At 44.5% G+C, this 18,294-nt stretch overlaps 1 protein-coding gene and 1 pseudogene across 1 annotated transcript in view; one reads left to right on the forward strand and one right to left on the reverse strand.

Moving 5' to 3' along the window:
• Positions 1-18,294, reverse strand: part of Cntnap2 (contactin associated protein 2) — a 1,481,094-nt gene that overhangs the window by 120,556 nt on the left and 1,342,244 nt on the right. The window lies entirely within an intron of this gene.
• On the forward strand, positions 6,765-7,374 carry LOC103163220 (annotated as a pseudogene).

The raw sequence follows: 18,294 nt of genomic DNA on the forward strand, positions 1-18,294 counted from the left end.
AGGCACGAAGAGCTTTTCAGTGGAGCTGCGTCACACCAGGTTCCCCATGGCCATGGCAGGGTGGCAGAGACGGTTCTGGGATGACCACAGCAAGAGGGACTCAACTGTCCACACAGACCTTGTGGAATCGCAGGAGCCCCCGTGGGAGGGAGGACGGCGGGTCAGAGTGAGGAGAAGGCACTGTGACATTTAAAAAGAGCAGCGGGGATGATGTAGAGAAGTGCCGAGGAAGCTGAACAAGGGGAAGGAACCGGCTTGCAATAGGCCACTGTGGCTTTCAGAAGGAACAAAAAGCTCAGATGTAAGGATGCAGGGGTGCATCCGTCCAGAAGGTGGCGCCTTTGAGCCCTTGGCTTCAGCCATTCACACTGACGCCAGATTACCTACAGACTCCAAGATAAAAAACCGATTCATGTGGCTTTAAGTCTCTAAGTTTGTGTTCTTATGTATGTTGTTACAGTGTGGTAGGGAGCCGATACAAGAGCTTTAAAGACCCTGTGCAACTCCTGTAACACGAATAAATAAATGACCCAGAGATGGATACTGGGGTTCAAGCTGAATATAGAAAAGCACAGCAGCTGGCCACTAGCTTCTTACCTCTACCTCAGGCTGAATGGGCTGGTCCTGTCTCCACCAGCTCTCTCACCAAGCTTCAATCTGTAGCTTTTCCCCAGCGTGGCTGCAGAATGAATGCCTCTCTGAGACCTGCTTCTGTTTTATATACTTCCCTAATGTTGGGATTAAAGAGGTGTGAGCCGTCATTCCCTTTTAGACTGATTCACTCTTGTATAGACATGGGTGGCCTTGGACTCACAGAGATCTGTCTATCTCTTAATCCTGAGTCCTAGGATTTAAGGTGTGTATCACCACCATCTCATGCTTCTGGCTGCTGGGATCAAAGGTGTGTGCCTGGCTGCTAAGGCTTGTGGCTAACGGCTTTTCTGAATCCTCAGTCATGTTTTAATAAATCATAAAAAATGTATCACTACAAACCCCAAATCTGAGCCAATGCTCTATTCCCCAAACAATCTATCTAGTAACAGCTCTGTCGCAGGACAACTTACTCGCCAGGCCCAGGTGGAGATCCTAAGTTGGTAAAGGAAGTTTTACCTCCAGCATTCAGCATTTGGAAACCCTCCATGTCTGTCCTTCCTGGGACATGCTTTGTCAGGTTGGGGGTGCCTATATCTTATGCTTTCCCTTTATCATAGTTTCTTTTTATGTTACACCCCATGTTTAGTGGGCTATGTGGGTTCTGTCTCTCATTTGGACTCAGACTGTTGTACCTTTAGTTGGGAAAATGTGATAAACTTGGTTTTGTCTGGGAGAAAACCTGGGTCAAGAGGTCTTTGCTGGAAATGGGGTGCTGGGGCACTAACAGAAAAAACAAAACAAAGCAACAACAAAAAACAGGGGCAGCTGTTGAGCAACTGTGGTGACCAAGGCTGTGTTACTTCTCCACTCCTGGCCACAGTGGAGAAGGTTTCCTAGTTTGTGTAACAAGGCCTGTGTCAAATTGACATAAACTAGCTGTCATAGGTACAGTCTCCTCAATTGAAGCTATGTGGCCCTGTCAATCAGGAAAGGAACTCAGTGTCACCTGCACTTTGAACATTTATATTCAAAAGAAAATGTGCATCAAATCAGATAAGGCCAGAAAAAGCTAAGCCTGAAATGTCCAAGGAAATGATGTATCTTTTTTGCTGGAAGTGCCAGGTGGCCACCTCTTCTCAAATGAACCCTGGTGCATTGGCCACGGTTAAGTGTAATAATTTCAAGGTAATTTCTTTGAGGTCCAAGTGAGCTATTTTGCTGAACATTAAGCTGGTGGTCATTTTCCTGGCAGTTAAGAGGCGATAAGAGATTGTGTAATAGAGTCACATTAAAATTAAAGACTGTGACTCCATGTGCCCCAGGACAACCTTAAGGGGACACTAATTTGTTCAACATTTACCATTAAGCCATTGAAAGCATACTGATGCAGGCTGGGCCTCATGTTCTACACAGGAACGTAAAGCTTTAATGTCCTTGCAGGTATTAGTGTGCAGTTTCAGTTCATTTCCATTTTTAAGACACAGTTTGCATTGGCAGAGTTTGAAGGGATTTCATCAGCCTGTTTGTGTTTGAGGGATGGAACAGAGACTTTAGGAGAGGGGCAGATAGGAGATATCTAGACATCACCAATTATTCCTGGCAGTGGAAGGACCAGGCTCCCTCTCCTGAGAGGCAAGGGCACAGTTCTGCTCCAGGCCCTACTCCTCTCATAAGAAAGTATTAATCAAGCCTGAGATTTCTTTCCCTCTTCCTGATGCTTAATTCTAAGCAATACTTAGAACATAGTCTATTCATTTGCACAATTATTCATCCATTCATTCACTTTTTTATGTAGTTGAGACAGGATATCATGCATCTCAGGCTGGCCTTGAACTTACTATGTAGTTGAAGGTGACCTTGAACTCCTGCCTCTGTCTTTTGAGTTCTGGCATTACACACATGTGCCACCATGCCTTGTTTATGGGAGTGCTGGGGAGGGGGGCAGTGAAACCCAAGACTTCAGGCCTGCTAGGCAAGCACTCTACCAACTGAGCCCAGAACATACCACTTTGATGAATGCTTTTGATTTTAAGTTGAACCTAAAGACTGAACATAGGGACAAGGACACAACGGATAGAAACTCATTACCAGCTCATATTCTATATATATGCCCATCCTTTCCAAACCTCAAACTCCTGTAGGTTTCAAGGAAGACAGTGTTTGTGGAGTGAAGGCCATCCCATCCCATCCAACCCCATCCCATTTTAATTTATAGTCTACTGGGGGCCAGCGGATGGGGGCATCCAGAGCCCAGAGCCATCCACAAGGGAAAGCAGGGAAGAACAAGAATTGTCCACAGTGTCAAGTCCAAATTCACCTATGGTTTTCTGCTACCTTTTGACTCTAGAACCAACCTGTCTTCATTAGTGGAGAAGACACAGGACGACCACTAACGGGAATGGAAAATAACATGTAGAGCTGCTCATGGGTTTACCACCAGCTGTGGTGCTGTAAACCCTATTCTCTTTACCCCTGGAGACCATGACTTCTTGAGGACAAGGAACACTCCCATTTATTTGACAGCACACATGCTTGTTAAGTGTTGATCCCTTGGCTGAGCAGGCAGAGCAGCAACAGTCCCCGATGGTGGAGTCCTTGAGACACCAACACACCTCTAGACTCTTGTGTCTTTTTCTTTTTCTGAAGCTTTATCTGTTAGTCTCCAATTCACAGAGAATGGGCTTGTAACTTGATGGGTGACCACGTCAGCTTTATTAAAAGAATCGCTGGCTGAACCACACCAGTGTGTGTGTCTGAAGCTAGGGGTGCCCCAGTTCTTCCTTTAGAACATTTGTTCTTTGAGAGTGTTATATGAGTGACTCAGTTGACCAAAGTGCTTGTAAACTGTTAAGGACATCAGGTTGGATCGAGGAAGCCTGGTCCACCCCGAAGACGACAACAACAAGAGCTCCTTCTGGGGCTCTGTATCTTCATGCCTTGAGATACTCTTCACTGTCCTGAGAATCTTGAGCTCAACATAACCAGTTTCTGAAATCACATAGCTGACAACCCCATGCCCTTCACTGTGGAGCCAGTATGAAAACTTGTGACCAGCCGTTACTGGTCGCCTGTATGGCCACCCTGCCAGTCTAGAGAAGGGTCTGGGGGTATAATCAATGCGAAGTCACTGTGTCTTCTATCTAGACTTGGTTGGGGCCTAAGCCGCTTCTGAGTCCAGCTGACTCAGAGAAATACTTAAGAAGAAAGAGGAACTCTTTCACCTGTAGCAGGCTTGAGAACAGGTGAGAGTCAGCAGAGTCTTTGCTATGGGATTGGCAACGAGGGGTGTTTGGCAGCAGCTTGAATGTATAATAATGCTTGCCTTATGCAGGGGAAGCTCAATGAATACTGCAGTTAGCCACGGGTGGACAAGCCAGGAGAGAGTGAATGACCCAGGGGGCCAGAAGGGACAGGATGATCTCCCCCTGCTCCCTGCATGAACCCACGTGACTCCTTCAGTCCTCCGCATGCACCATGCTGTCTCAAATACACTTACAGCGTGCTGTAAACACAGCATGAGAATTATATTGTGGAAGACTTTGATTTAGTTACATGAGGCCAGAGGTGGCTAGGGTCAAAGTAGACAGTCCATCTCCTGAGCCCGTTTGTCCTAAGTCTATCCATGCATTTCTAAGGGCAAAAACACAGGGCAGTGAGTGTCTTTTTCCAAATCTAAATTAGAGGGTTATGAGAATGCAAGGAGGAAAGTCGGTCAGTCAATCAAAGGCTATGCTTTCAATACCATCCTGCAGTAAAGAGGGTTAGCAGGACCTCATCCCTCTGGAGCCACAGACTTTATGCCTTTTTTCTCTCTTTATGATGATCATTAGGGGCTCCTGCAAACCAGCTCATCATGTCTGGTGTGAAGAAGGGACAGCTGGGAGATGGGTGGGGATATCCCGATCTTTGCCACCAAGCATCTGTGTGATGTCAGCAAGTCACAATGCCCCCTTGGGCTTTTGCTTCCTCATTTGTAAAGTGAGGAGGAGGATGGCTGATTGTATTTATTATTGCAAACGCTGTGCTTCTCTGTACCTCAGCGGTAGTAATTTCCTAGGCCCCGGGAGGGCTTTGAGCAACTCTTTTGCTGAGACCCAGCTTTGGGTTATTACTTAAATTGTGATTTTTCAGGACACTTGCACTGCAGCCAGCCAACGGTGGCTAGAGGATGGGAAGAGGCGTCTACCACACCAGGGTGTCATTCTGCAACTCTAAGTTTTGAGACTCGGACTGTGCTATATGCTCCTAATGATCTGGGCAAATTTGGTCCCAGAACTTGGGCTTAAGAAAACACTTCTATCAAGGTCAAGTTCAATCAGGGGTTTTCAAGCAGGGAGGGGCCTTAGTGACAAAAAGTTCATCGCCTTCTAATGACTGTAAAGGAGGAGATGGTGTCCCTGGGGGTGGAGGGGGCATTAGTGATCTGACCAGGTTCCCAGACTGGAAGTGGTCACATGGGCTTTGGCTCATTCCCAAAGTCAGGAGGGACTGTCTTTTCCAGCAGGCAGAATGCTCTGGGGAAGCGAAGGCTTTCAGAGGCAGATCTTCCTTGGCTGCGTGCGTGCATGATTTCCCTTTCAGAGATGCCAGGAGGCTTTGTGTATGGCTTGATAAGCAATTTTAGAATGAGAAGTATTCTAAGTGCTCGCTATTGTCGTTATGGCATCATTATTATGGTAATGCAATCAGTAAAATATATCTGCCTCTTAAGGTCTAGTGTAATTGGATTCTGCTGTATTGATGCAATTAAAAGAATTAGTGAGCCCATTACGTGATTTATGTTTTATATAAAAAATTTCTCAAAATGACAAAAAGGAAAAGATTAGGCTTTATACATGGCTCTGCTTTTTCTGGTATCCTACTCCACCTACTGGAGAAACACCACATACTTCTTAAGGCAGCAGGTAATTTCTTAAAAACCAAGAAGACTGTTCAGTATCAACAAATCTGTACAAATTTTAAAATAAACATCCATAATTGAAAGGAGAAATTCTTACTTTATAGTTGATTTAGTAACATTTATGTAACAGTATCAGCTTCAAAGACATTTGTAGCATGAATGGTCCAAATACTACATAATTTCAAAGGATTTAGTCAGAAAAAAAGTAATGAATACTTTTAGGTTCATGTCTTTGACTTGCAAATGAAGATTCGGGAGCTATTTACAGAGTTTTAAGCAATGATGTCTGTATCAGTGTGTAGTGTAGCTAGTATTTTCTTCTTAAGAATTTCAGTACGGGACTAGTCCATGGTTTGAATATATTTTATTTTAAATTCACTTAAATAGCCATTGGCTAAAGCCATCACACATACCAAGTACTTTAGACAATTACTGACATAAGCAACAATGATTAATTTCTATGTCCTATTTTCCCTGAAGAACTCAAGGCAAAACCCATTTTGATGACTTGGGAATAAAAACAAATGTATGAGGGAAAGGGGGAAGGAAACACAAGAAGAGGAATAAAAATAAAATGAGGTGGCATGGCTTTTGAAAACTGATGCTAGCAGATATACTATTGCTTGTATTATATGAGGCTATGGTTCGATCATCATGGATTACATGAGAAGAATATAGAAATGTGGACATGAAAGTCTTCGAGAGGCAATGCCAACTTTTGTAAGAATAACTGGGGCCATTTTTCTTCTAGTCTTTCTTTGTATTCTAGTTCCCTTTCTGTTGAAAAGTGACAGAGAGGAGGAAAGGGTTTATTTTAACTTAAAGATTGCAATCCATTTTGAGAGAAGTCAGGGCAAGAACTGAAGCAGGAAGTCAAAGTGAAACTCATGGAGGGGAATGATGTTTTTTGACTCACTCTTGGGCTTAGGCCCAGCTAGTTTTCTTATACAGGCCAGGCTCACCTGCCTAAGAATGGTACCACCCACAGTGTGTGGGACCTTTCCACATCAGTCATCAATCAAGACTATGTCAGACAAACATGATTACGGGTTACTCTGATTTGGGCAATGCCTCAATAGAGACTCCCTCAGATGACTCTGGGCTGTGCAGGTTCCAGGGAGGTCGTGTGTTGAGAACGGTCCCCATGTGAACTGCTGGTGAGTTCTTTCTGGTGCCCTTAAAAGGCCATTGACAAAAGTGAGACTCTAGGGGTCACACTCTTCCTTGCTCTCTTTCTGATGCTATCTTGGTTCTGCGTCCTCTGCGAAAAATGACTGGTGAAGTCACAGAAACCATCCCTTGCTACAGAAAAGGAGTTGCCACAGCCTCAGGCTGAGACAGGATCGGGAACAGAATCTGACAGTGAGCACTAGAGTTCGAGGAACTAGACTCCACACAGACAGCCACACAAGCCCAGCTGGCTGCAGCAGCTGAAATTGATGAAGAACTGGTCAGTAAAACAAAACAGAGTCAGAGTGAAAAGAGAGCAAGGAAGGCTACGTTCAAACTGGGTCTTGGACAGGTGACAGGGGTTACTAGAGTCACTATCCGGAAATATCCTGTTCGTCATCGCAAAACCAGGTGTCTACAAGAGCCCAGCTTCAGACACCTACATAGGTTTTGGAGAAGCCAAGATTGAAGATTTGTCTCAGTGAGCACAGTTTGCAGTTGCTGAGAAATTCGAAGTTTAAGGTGAAGCCGTTTCAAACATTCAAGAAAGCACTCAGACTCGGATGGTCCAAGGGGAGAGTGAGGAAGACGTTGCTGAAACAGGCGTGGAAGCTAAGGGCATAGAATTGGTCTCCTCACAAGCAAATGTGTCAAGAGCAAAGGCAGTCCCAGCCCTGAAAAGCAACAGTAACGATATTGTATGGAATTAGCAATGTAACTATTTGACAGCAAGGAACCCCCGCCCCCCCCCCCATTCTTTTTGGTGTTTTAAAAGTGCAACTATAGCTTGGTTTGAAATTTGTGCTGTTTCTATCACTAATAAAGTTATGGCTTCTTGCTGGATGAAAACAAAGTGAGACTCTAAACTAGGATCCCGTTTCAATCTGGTGTGTGTGATGGTTGGTCTCCTAACTGTTTGCCTACTGAGGCTGGGACTGGTTTGTGTTGAAGAAGAGGGCTATTTTGCCAAACTGTGAATGCAGCATTCTTGCTAGGACTAAGCTAGACACAGAATTCATTTGAAAATGTGCCCCTCACAGGAGAATATCATTGCATCAGGACAGTGAGGAGGTTGTTGCATTAGTGTCTTTTATTCACAAACCAAGAGAGTTGCACCTGTCAGCACTGCACCTGTCCCATAGGCCACCCAGGGGGTAGATGAGTGACTGCCATAGGGTAATCTGATGCTAGAGGGCGTGCAGACCGCTTTCCCTAAGATCCCAGCATCCTCTCCCAGGACCCTCCTTTAGCCCAGTTACACAGGATTTCCATGTGAAGTTTTGCTGTCCATCACCTTGTGAACTGTGCCAAGAGTTAAACTGGTGATAGCATAATGACTTAATGCTAACTGGGCGAAAGGAGGATCCTGGATTCTTTTTTTGGGGGGGGGGTGGAGACACAACTCATGAACTAATGAGGATAGAGTCAGTTGTGTTTTGCCCCAAATAGTAGAAGAGGTCTAGAGTGGCATGGAGGAGATGAGAGCTGAGGAGGAGGGAGAGGAAAGAAAGGGAGAGGCGAGCATGTGTACACATACGTATGGGCACACACACACACACACACACACACACACACACACACACACACACGCACGCACACACACACAGTGACAGAGACAGAGACATGGAGAGAGACATGTATAGAGATAGACACACATAGACACGGAGAGAGAGAGAACCCAGAGTGGCATGGGTTAAAGGGCTATGCAACATTTCTCCAGAGGGACACATGCAAGGCCTAATGGCTTTGCAGTAAGTAACACTGAGGGATCTGATGCTTGATATGCTGTGTCCTTTCCCTAAACCCTAAAACTTGGAGCGTGCTCTAAGCCACAGTAGGCAGCTTCTGCGCCACAGATGGTGCCAAGTTTCACACTGGGTAGATATATCGTGCATCAGACAGGCACACCTGTTCTCTGTCCTCATGGAACCCCTCGGCTATTTTGGGTCAAGAGAAAGCTCGTAGAAGTTCTGACCAGCCATGGAGAGAGGGCTGTCTTCACAGGTAGCCAGGTGAGGAAGTATCTGTGCTTCTTCTCCTTGTTTCACCAAACATGTGATTGGAGAGTAGGACTTAGCCTGATTTCCAGAGCATGGACAAGGGCTAGAGACTGGTCTCTACTGTGAAATCAAGGTCCATTCCCCCATACTTATGGAATCCAAGACGCTACCACATCACTCTGAACACAAAGGCTTCGAGTAGCCTCCCTGACTTATAATGTTCTGCACATTTTCTCATGTACATGTGCAGGGAGAATAACTTGTCTTGGGGAGGAGGAAGCTTTGTACACAGGACCCTTTGTCTGGCCTTCAAGCTGACTCAATACACCAAGCATACATTTCTAGTCCCAGGTGTTTCATTGCAAAGGAAAGCAAAGAAACGGGGAAGTGGAAAGGGAATGTTTGTTTTATCATGGGAGAAACTTCAACATGCTTGTTTGCCTGTAGAGTTAAGATGGGAATTGCTGTAACAGTGTCCACAAGTAAGAGGTAGGTTGATTGGGAGAGTGAATACTTACACTTCCTGTGTCTTTGAGTTCACCCAAATGAACACCCTTAGCCTTATAATTAAAAAACCACCACACTTGGTCCCCTGCCCCCATATTAGGGATTGAACCCCGGTCTCATGCTTGCTATGTAAGTTTACCACCAAACTAACAGTCTAGCCTCTTTAAATTATTGGGACAGAGTCTCACTAAGGTGTTTAAAGAGGTTTCCAGCTTGCAATCTTTCTGCCTCAGCCTCTCTAGTAGATAGAGTAGCCTGATTACATGCATGTGCTCAGACATAAATGTGATATATGTGTGTATATACATATAAAGTGTGTGTATGTATGTATGTATGTATGTATATGTATATATTTCCAGTAGTAGTAATGTAAAAGGGAATTGACATTGACTAGTTATGGGTGGGACTTGCAGTCAATAAAGACTTGTCTGATAAATTCTTCCAAGTGTATTTTATGACAATAGTTTGCAATGCATGCTGCAGTTTTCAAGGAAGAACTTGAGGAGGTTTGTGATCCTCTTGATTCTTGTAAACAGGGAAGTATATAGGAAAAGGTTATAGCATGTCAAAGACTGGGAACCCGAGGCATAGACAGGTTTATGTCCAACCTAAATCTACTACGTCCATGGAGTCAGTGGTCGGTTAATACTTGGCTGAATAATACTATTGGTAGATATATGGAGCATGATGCCAAATTAGTATGGTTAGAAGGGGATTTCCATGACTCCCATGAGCCCTTTCCTGCAGCCTTAACTTGTGTTTGTTATTCTTAAAGAAACAAAACTGCACTTTCTACCATTAGCGCTCTCTTAACCCAGGGAGCTAACGGCTTCCTTAAGCAAATGGTGTTCATTGATCAGCCAGTCTTTGCCAGATGACGTTTTAAATACGGGAAGAAAGCTGGAGCACAATATGGCTAATCAGGCTCAAGTTAAGGGCTACATGGCTCCAGACCTATTTAATGAAACAGCATTGCTTTGTCATTGGCGGCTCTTCTAGCTTTATGGGTTTGCTCAAACTGTGATGGCAAAATGATTCTCATATGTGGGGATGTTTAAGTAAAGCAACCCGGGTGTTCTTACTGTATTGATTTTTTTTTTTAATGTACTGTCTTCAGTATTTAAATGAGTTTGAGTTTGTTTCTTTAATGGTCTTTCAATAAAGCTTAAGTTGACCTGTTTCCTTCTGCAATTTCCACACTATAATGGCAGAAAGAGACTACCAATACAAACGAGCTCATTTGATGTGGTTGAAAAGGTTACATTTCTATTGATTTTAACTGTAATATAGTTAAGGTCCTTGACTTTAAAAAGAAACCAACTCAGCAAGCACATTCTTTTCAGTGTGGTGGCTCTATATCTATTATATTGCTGGCAGGTTTTGGCAGCCAGCATGATATTCAGGATGGAGTTTAAGGATGGTCACTATCAGAGGACTGAGAACCATGCCCTTCAACTGTTCCACATGTGAGGGCAGGAAGGTGTGCCAGGAATAGTTTTTGGGGGAGAATTTGAGGTAAATGCCCAGTCATGCAGGCTCTGGAAGGCGGCTTCCCTTTGGAAGCACTTGAAATTTTAACACTGTGTTTGGAACCTGTTCCAATAAGTGAGGTGATACAGAGCTGGCTGGGATACTTTAGTGGAGGTAGTTAGGAATGGAAAATAGAAAAAAATTCCAGATAAGGTGTGTGTGTGTGTGTGTGTGTGTGTGTGTGTATGAAACTGTAAATGTGTGCAGAAGCCATAGGCCAACACTGGGTGTCTTTTTCTATTGCTTTCTATTTTTTGAGGGCGGGTCTTTCTGTCAACCAGAGACCTACCATTTTGGTAGACTAGCCAGTCAGCAAGCTCTGAGATCCATCTTTCTCTGCTCTCTGCCATGCACTGAGGTCATAGAACTGTGCTATTGTACATGTCTTCTATTTGAGTGCTGAGGATCCAAACTCAGTTTCTCATGCTTGCAAAGCAAGTAGTTTTCCCACTGAGACATCTCCCAGATGCCATTTGCTTCTTTTTTTAAATGGCAGTGTCTAAGTGTAATTGCATGCATTGTGTGTGTGTGTGCCTGTGTGTACACACATTATCCCGTGGCTTATTAGATTTGGTGTGAAACACCATTGTGTGACTCCATGAAAGTCATAGGCTATTGCAGACCCTGAATCTCACCATGATGCCAGACAACACTGGATCATGCCCACATCCCAGCTGCTCAGTTAACAACCAGACAAAGTCTACTTCCTGACGCTCTGTCTGCTCCCTCAGATTCTCGGGAGCGCCAGTGCAAAGACTATCCCAAGAACTGAAAAGCAATTTGGTCCTTACATTGTTTACAGTCACTATTCCCGTTGTGATAGCCAAAGGAAGACTTTCTAGTTTGGCTTTCAGTTTGAGGAGATGCGGTCCACCAGTGTGGGGAAGGCACGGCTGGAGGAGAGTGTGGCTCCTGAAGCAGAGATCAGAGAATCGACAGGGAGTGGGGCCAGACTACAAAATCTTAGTTTCCTCTGCTCATCTCCTCCAGCAAGAGCGCTACTCCTGAATGTTCTACAGCCTTACCAAACAGTATCACTAGGTACGGTAAATGTTAAAGCTCGTGGGCCTGTGGGGGGCGCACTGCACATTCAAACCTCAGAAGTCCACTTCCTCCTCCTCCAGCTGTCGGCATCTCCCACTCCCTTGAAAGGCAACTGGCTGGCGTCACAGCAATCTGACGTGTTTACTCAGCACGCGCTATTTCAATAAATGTGCATCAGACTTCGTAGACACATGCTCTGGCTGACCCAGTTTTACAACCGAGGAGGGAGACACAGAAATCGGTTGACATTGTCTAAGCTGTGGAATTAAACAGCCCAGAGGCTGGAGCCCCACCTTTGTGGTGGTAGGCTGGGGCAGCATTGGCAGCATGGGGTAGCCTGGGAAATGGGTGTAGAACAGGGTACTCGCTGTCTCGGGCTTGCCCTGTCATCCGCTTTGTAGTCTGTATGACCCTGTCTCCTTTGCAGCCGGCCCTGGGCAGCCTGGCAGGTCTGTAGGGATGGGGCGGGTATTAGGGGATACAGGCCCTGTGGGTTATTTCAAAGTTACCCCATTGTGTACTGTGAGAGTCGGCTCACAGGTGTTAAATACAGAGGCAGAGGCCACGAGTTTGGCCATCTGTAACCTAGGGCTATTGTCACGGGGACTGGCAGTCTGGTTGACAGAGGGAGAAAGCTAACTCCACTGCTTGTTTCTACAGTGTAACTTCTGCTGGTAGCATCTGCCCATCGGTGATGACACGCTAGAGTGTTGTGACAACACTCAGTTATTTACTTCATGCTTTCGGTTGACTCTACTTCCTTCGCGGTGTCCTGTCGGAGCACACCCTCCTCCTTTCTACACAGAAAGGCTTTTTAAAGCGACCATTTTCTTTGGTATCTTCATTACTTTTCCTCATCTTAACAGGAGGGATTCTTTTAGTTTGCACAGTGAGGCCCGGGAAAGAATGTGACTCGAATGCACCTCGGAAAGCAGATAAAGTCCCGGTGCTCTCAGGTGGGCCAAGCTCACAGTGGGGACACGGGATCCATTACTTACAAGCTGGATCCATTCATATATCCAGTCCCCTAGCAAATATATCGTATGGGTCTCCTCTGTCCGCAGGGCATACACAGAGCACACAGAACTGTGCATGGAGACTCTATGATCTGTGTCCTTTGAACACCATTGCAACCTCTGCCTCTGCCACACTTCACCACCGTCATGGCATTTTACATCAGGAGCAAACAGACCCACAGCAGTGGAGCTGATGGACATTTGCAAGTCCACAGCTAAGCTAGTGTCATAAGCAGTTTTCCTTCTCCAGGCTCAGTGATTACGGCTAACGACCAGCAGAGGGCATTTTAATACAAGCTCAGACCAGCTCCAGGCTTCTAGCCATCAAAAAATTCACACTCCATACCAGTACAGATTTCTGCCTCCTGGAGCGGAAGGGCAGCTTGCAACCTTTCAGAACCTGGGACTACATGTTGAGATACATTTACTTTTCAGAGAGAAGATAAATTTATGTGAGATGGAAAGCTGCTTTCAGTTACCTTGCATAAGAAACAACCGTTCTCTGCCTATTATACTGAAAAAGAAACAGCCTGGAGAATTACAGTCTTTGGGAGTGATTTGAGCACCCTGCAGATGGATATAACAATACAATGCCTCCCTCACTGTCCTTTCAGCACAGACAGGTCAGAAATCCAGGAGTCTTCTCAATTCTTCAGGGACAGCGTATGCATGTAATGTGCTTTAAGGCAAAAAGAAACCCCAACCTTGGGCTTAGAAGCTTTGACTGTGTCTTGGAGGAGGAAAGAGAACTCACATGTCACACCTTAAGCTGGATCAGAAACTGCATTGCGCCCGCCTTCCCACTGAGCTCTAGGAAATGTAAAGTGAAATAAATGCATTGTTTTTCCTTTCTTTTTTTAAATTTTTTTCTGGAGTGTGGGAATGGAGATCCTGTCTAGCCCTAGAGTACATGCATGATTTGCCTGCAGATGAAATTGCTTTAGAGAAGAAATAAAAAATGTGGAAGTGTTGACGTATGCATCGTGAGTCTTTTCCTGCCTCAGATCAGATGGGTTTGATGGGTTAGGACTTATGTTTTTGTTCTGTTCTTTGGCATAATTTTTATGAATGACAGAGGAGCATCTGCTGAAGCTGGCAGTAAATGATAAGCAAAGACACTGTGCTCCTTTATTCTTCACAGGAAAATTGTAAGGGGCAGCTCAAATGCTTCTGTGGGCCTCATCTGGTCCATTCCTCTGTCCCCAGGGTGACTCGGTCCCTTCCTGCGCTTCGAGGCACCATGTGCCTGCTTGGGTTGGCACTTCCCTCCGGTCTGGTCTGTGTGATTGATGATCTGCACTGCACGGGGCCCGCAGAGGCAGCAGGGGCTCTGAGTGTGATTGTCCCAGGTGTGAAGAGCATGCCTAATGGGTCAGACTGCAAATCAGTCAAAGGGAAACAGTCTCGAAGACCTGTTATAATAACCCTGGTCCAGATTCGTGCATTCTCTCTTTCTTTTCCCCCCTTCCCCCTCTTGGAGACACATCTAATGATGTAGCCTTGGCTAGCCTGGAGCTCACTATGTGCAAATGTTTTGACTGCATTTATGTTTAAGCATCATGCTCATGCCCAGTGTCCTAAGAGTTCACAAGAGGGCGTTGGATCTCCTGGAACTGAAGTTAGGGATGGCGGTGAGCCACCATGTGGGTGCTGGGAACTGAACCCACACGTCCTCTGCTAAAACAAGTGCTCTAAACTGCTGAGCCTTCTCTCTGGCCTGGAGTTCACTATACAGACTAGGCCGTCACAGAGCTTCAATGACCTTTGCCTCCTGAGTGCTGTTATATTTTGCTTTTAAGAAAGAGACGTGAAGGCTGAAGAGAGGACTCAGTGACTAAGGTGTGTGCTGCTCTCACAGAGGACAGGCATTCAGATTCCAGCACCCACAGTGGCGGGGGGTGGTGGTGGTGGTGGTGGTGGTGGTGCTGACAACTGCACGTAGCTCCAGCTTCAGGGAGATCCTTTACTTCTGGCCTCCTCAGCACCTGTACTCCCATTATCATGCCCCTTTTATATGCATAATTTAAGTAATAGAAATAAATCTTCAATAAAATAAGAGGTGTTAAAAAAAGAAAGAGAAAGATGAGGGCTGGGAGACGGCTCAGTTGGTAAAATGCATGCTCTGTAGGTATGAGGGTCCAAGTTTGAATCCCCAGAAACCAAGTGAGGAGCCAGGTGTGGTGGTGCATGTCAGTAATCCCAGCCACCGGGAAGTGGAGATAGGCAGATTGCTGGAGTTTCCTGGCCAGCCAGGCTGTTGGAAGCAGTGGGCTCCAGGTTCAGTGATAGACCTTGGAGGATGACATCCAACAACCACCCCTGGTCTCCACGAAGGTACATATGTGTAGCTCAGACCTGCATGCACACCCCTCCTCTCCTGTAAGAGGAAGAAGGAAGGAACCTTTGGGGTGCAGTGAGTTTTGTGTGTGCATTCCATTTACTGCATATAAAATCTCATTGAAATAGGTGGCCTCGTTCCGCTTTTAGCAATAAGGATATTATTGGCCAGAGAACACAGAGCGATGAAATGGAGGAGCCTGTTCATAAGGATGCCTTTTTATTTATATCTTAATAAAAGTTTCTGGGTTCAACAATTGCAACCTATGGAGGTCTCTGCTTAGTATTAAATCATCCTAAGAGGGAGATGTTGCTTTATGTGCTATGTTCTTATTGCCAGGTCAAATTGTTAATATTCTCTTCTACCATATTTCTTTTCTATTATTTATACAACAAAAAGAAGACTAATATGCTAAGGCCTCTGTGACAGGAGCATTAGGTAGAATAAGTCTCTAATATCAGCAGAAAGGCATATTATCTCTCTTAGGATAGAAATTTCTTGGGGGTAAAGTATACATTTTGTCTGTTCCTTTGTGTCTAAGTCCCCTTGTCTCACCAACTGACCACTGTCCATCAGACATCTTTCATGTGGGAAATACTCACTATGTATTTGATGTCTACAAGTCAGTTTTGATTAAAGTTGGATTAATTTTTATTATATTTTGAGTCAGTAAGTGACCTCACAGAATGATATTGCTGGTCATATCTACTTTATCTAAATAAAAAAGTACTGTCAGCTGAGGCTGGGGGGAGGCATTGCCTGTTAAGGATGCTTCTGCTCTCCAAGAAGACCCAGGATTGGTTCTCTGCATCTGGATGGTGACTCCCAAATGCTGGCAGCTCCAGTAGATCAATCCTCTCTTCTGACCTCCAAAGGTCATGCACACAAGTAGTGCACATACAAACACTCATACACACATGCACACACATGTACATATATATTTTTTTTTAAAATGGGTCTGTTTAGAAATTTTCTAGCACACGGTAGGCTGGTAATGGAGAGAAGTAAGAACTAATCCAATTGGATGTCCCTCATGGAATTCCTGGTCATCATCACTGTGTGTAAATATGTGACCATTTACATGTATCTACATATTAGTTTCAAATTTGAAGTACTGTGGATTGAACCTAGGGTTTCATACATGCTGGGAAAGTACTCCACCACTGGGGTACAGCCCCAGCCACCTCATACGGTTTTAAGTAGAGGGAAACTCATTGCTTAATGAAATAGTCTTCAACTGTCTGAGAACATTTCCTCTTTATAAGTGGTTATCAGAGGTCTCCACTGTTATCTCTGGAAACTTCCCTGAATACTAGCTATTCACACCTCTAGATGTACCTGTGGTCCAGTTTACACCTTCAAGCTGGTAGGGAGACACTGAATGTGTCTGACAGGCCCTGGCAGCAGGGGATCTTATTTATCCTTTTCTGGAGATACTTCAGCCAGTAGAGCTATTTTCAGCTCCAACTAAATAATGACAACTTCTTAAAAGACGCATCTAAAGGTCAAGCATCCACAGTCCAACCTAGCACCAGGGAAGACATCACAAAAGCCAATGGGGTCATGAGGTTCTGCGTGTGTCTCAGTGGTGAACAGACTTCTTTGGATGAATGGATATATGGAAGAAAAAAATAAACTCAGATTCATAAACAGATCAACTCAGTGATTGTTTCTAAGTCAGGTGGAGCCTCTCTCTTCTCTTTCCAGATGTCTTCTGTGGAACCCAACCACTCCAATGATTTAAGAAACGAATAAAATATTGACCTGTACTCTTCATAGAGTTAAATATAAGCTGGTGTTCCATTAAAGTGGAAAGCTAAGCAGTGAGGCACTTGGGAGACTCCAGCAGAGAGCCCGTGAGTGGGTAGAGTGCTCAGGGAAGGAGCTGTCAGAGAGTTCAAATGGCTCATCATTATTCTTGCAATTGCCTCCCTTCTGTCAAGCACGCTTGTAGTGCACAACCAAGGCTGTGAGTTTACCATCCAGACTAGATGAAAATGAAATTAGCCAAAGGGAAGAGGCTACAGTAAATGTAATTTTAAGAGCAAGGCCCTAGGCTAGCTGGGTCAACTTTCTTTATTTGCTCTGACATCCCTAAAAAGATTTAATGCTTCCGTTACAATGTTATTTTCTTTAATAAAGGTTTGAACAACTTCTGATATTAAAATTTTCAGGAGTGTTTATATCTATATGCTCTTTGGAATTCTTTATTGGCAGAGAGTTCAAGGGTAATGAAGGTACAGTTTTTTTGAATAATTCATCTGTGATTCAGTCTGGGCATCTGCTAGTGTACAGGATTCTACTGTGGAAAGACGGGAAGTGACGTTCATGTTTATTTAAATGTAACATTAAAATTGAGCCTCTTATTTTTACTTGCTTATTAAAGTTAGGGTTTTATGATCCTTAGGATGAGTTATTAACTTAGTGATTGTGCTTTTTTTCTATCTCATTAAATTATTTTTTTCTCTAGGAAGACTCCGACTTAATTTTACACGCTATAGATGAGTATATATATTTCTTCACCAAAATGCAGTAGGTTATGTATCTTGCATCTTGCTGAGCATGAACACTGCTCAGGGTTTGTTTTAAAGGTTTATAACATTAGTTTAATAAAACTAGATCATACTGAGTACACTTTCATTTATTTTTGCCATTTAATAGTGTTGTGTTTAACTTGTTGAGTCAACTTTCAAACTTGGCTTCCTATTGGCCTATTAGAGGAAAGGTCCATAATGGCATCTGACAAGAATGGCTCAATTTAAGGTAAAACAGCAGGACACGTACAGCCAAGAAGAATGAATGAAATAATAAAGAAGAATGAAATCCCGTTATTTGCAATAGAAGGGGCAGGAATGGAGGACACTGCGTTACGGGAAACAAGCCAGGCATTTGAAGGAAAGGACTGTGCGTGCTCTAAAATACTGAAGTAAAACTCTGGGTATAAAAGAGAATTTGTTGGAAGTAAGGGGAGGTGAGGTGTGTGAGTCTGGATAAATAGAGTGTGGATTTGCTCAGTCAATGCCACATGCTCACACTGCCTGCACACGAGACCACACAGCGGCAACCAGAAGAGGAGTCTGCTTTCCTGGGCTCCAGGTAAGACCCTGTCTCTCGTGAGCCCCAAGTGCTTGCTCATTTGTGGGATGGTGCTAATAGCACCTGCTGTTCCCAACTCTTCAGGACAAGAGCACTGCT

This window comes from Cricetulus griseus (genome assembly GCF_003668045.3).
Source record: "Cricetulus griseus strain 17A/GY chromosome 1 unlocalized genomic scaffold, alternate assembly CriGri-PICRH-1.0 chr1_0, whole genome shotgun sequence".
NCBI classification, from domain to species: Eukaryota; Metazoa; Chordata; class Mammalia; order Rodentia; family Cricetidae; genus Cricetulus; species Cricetulus griseus.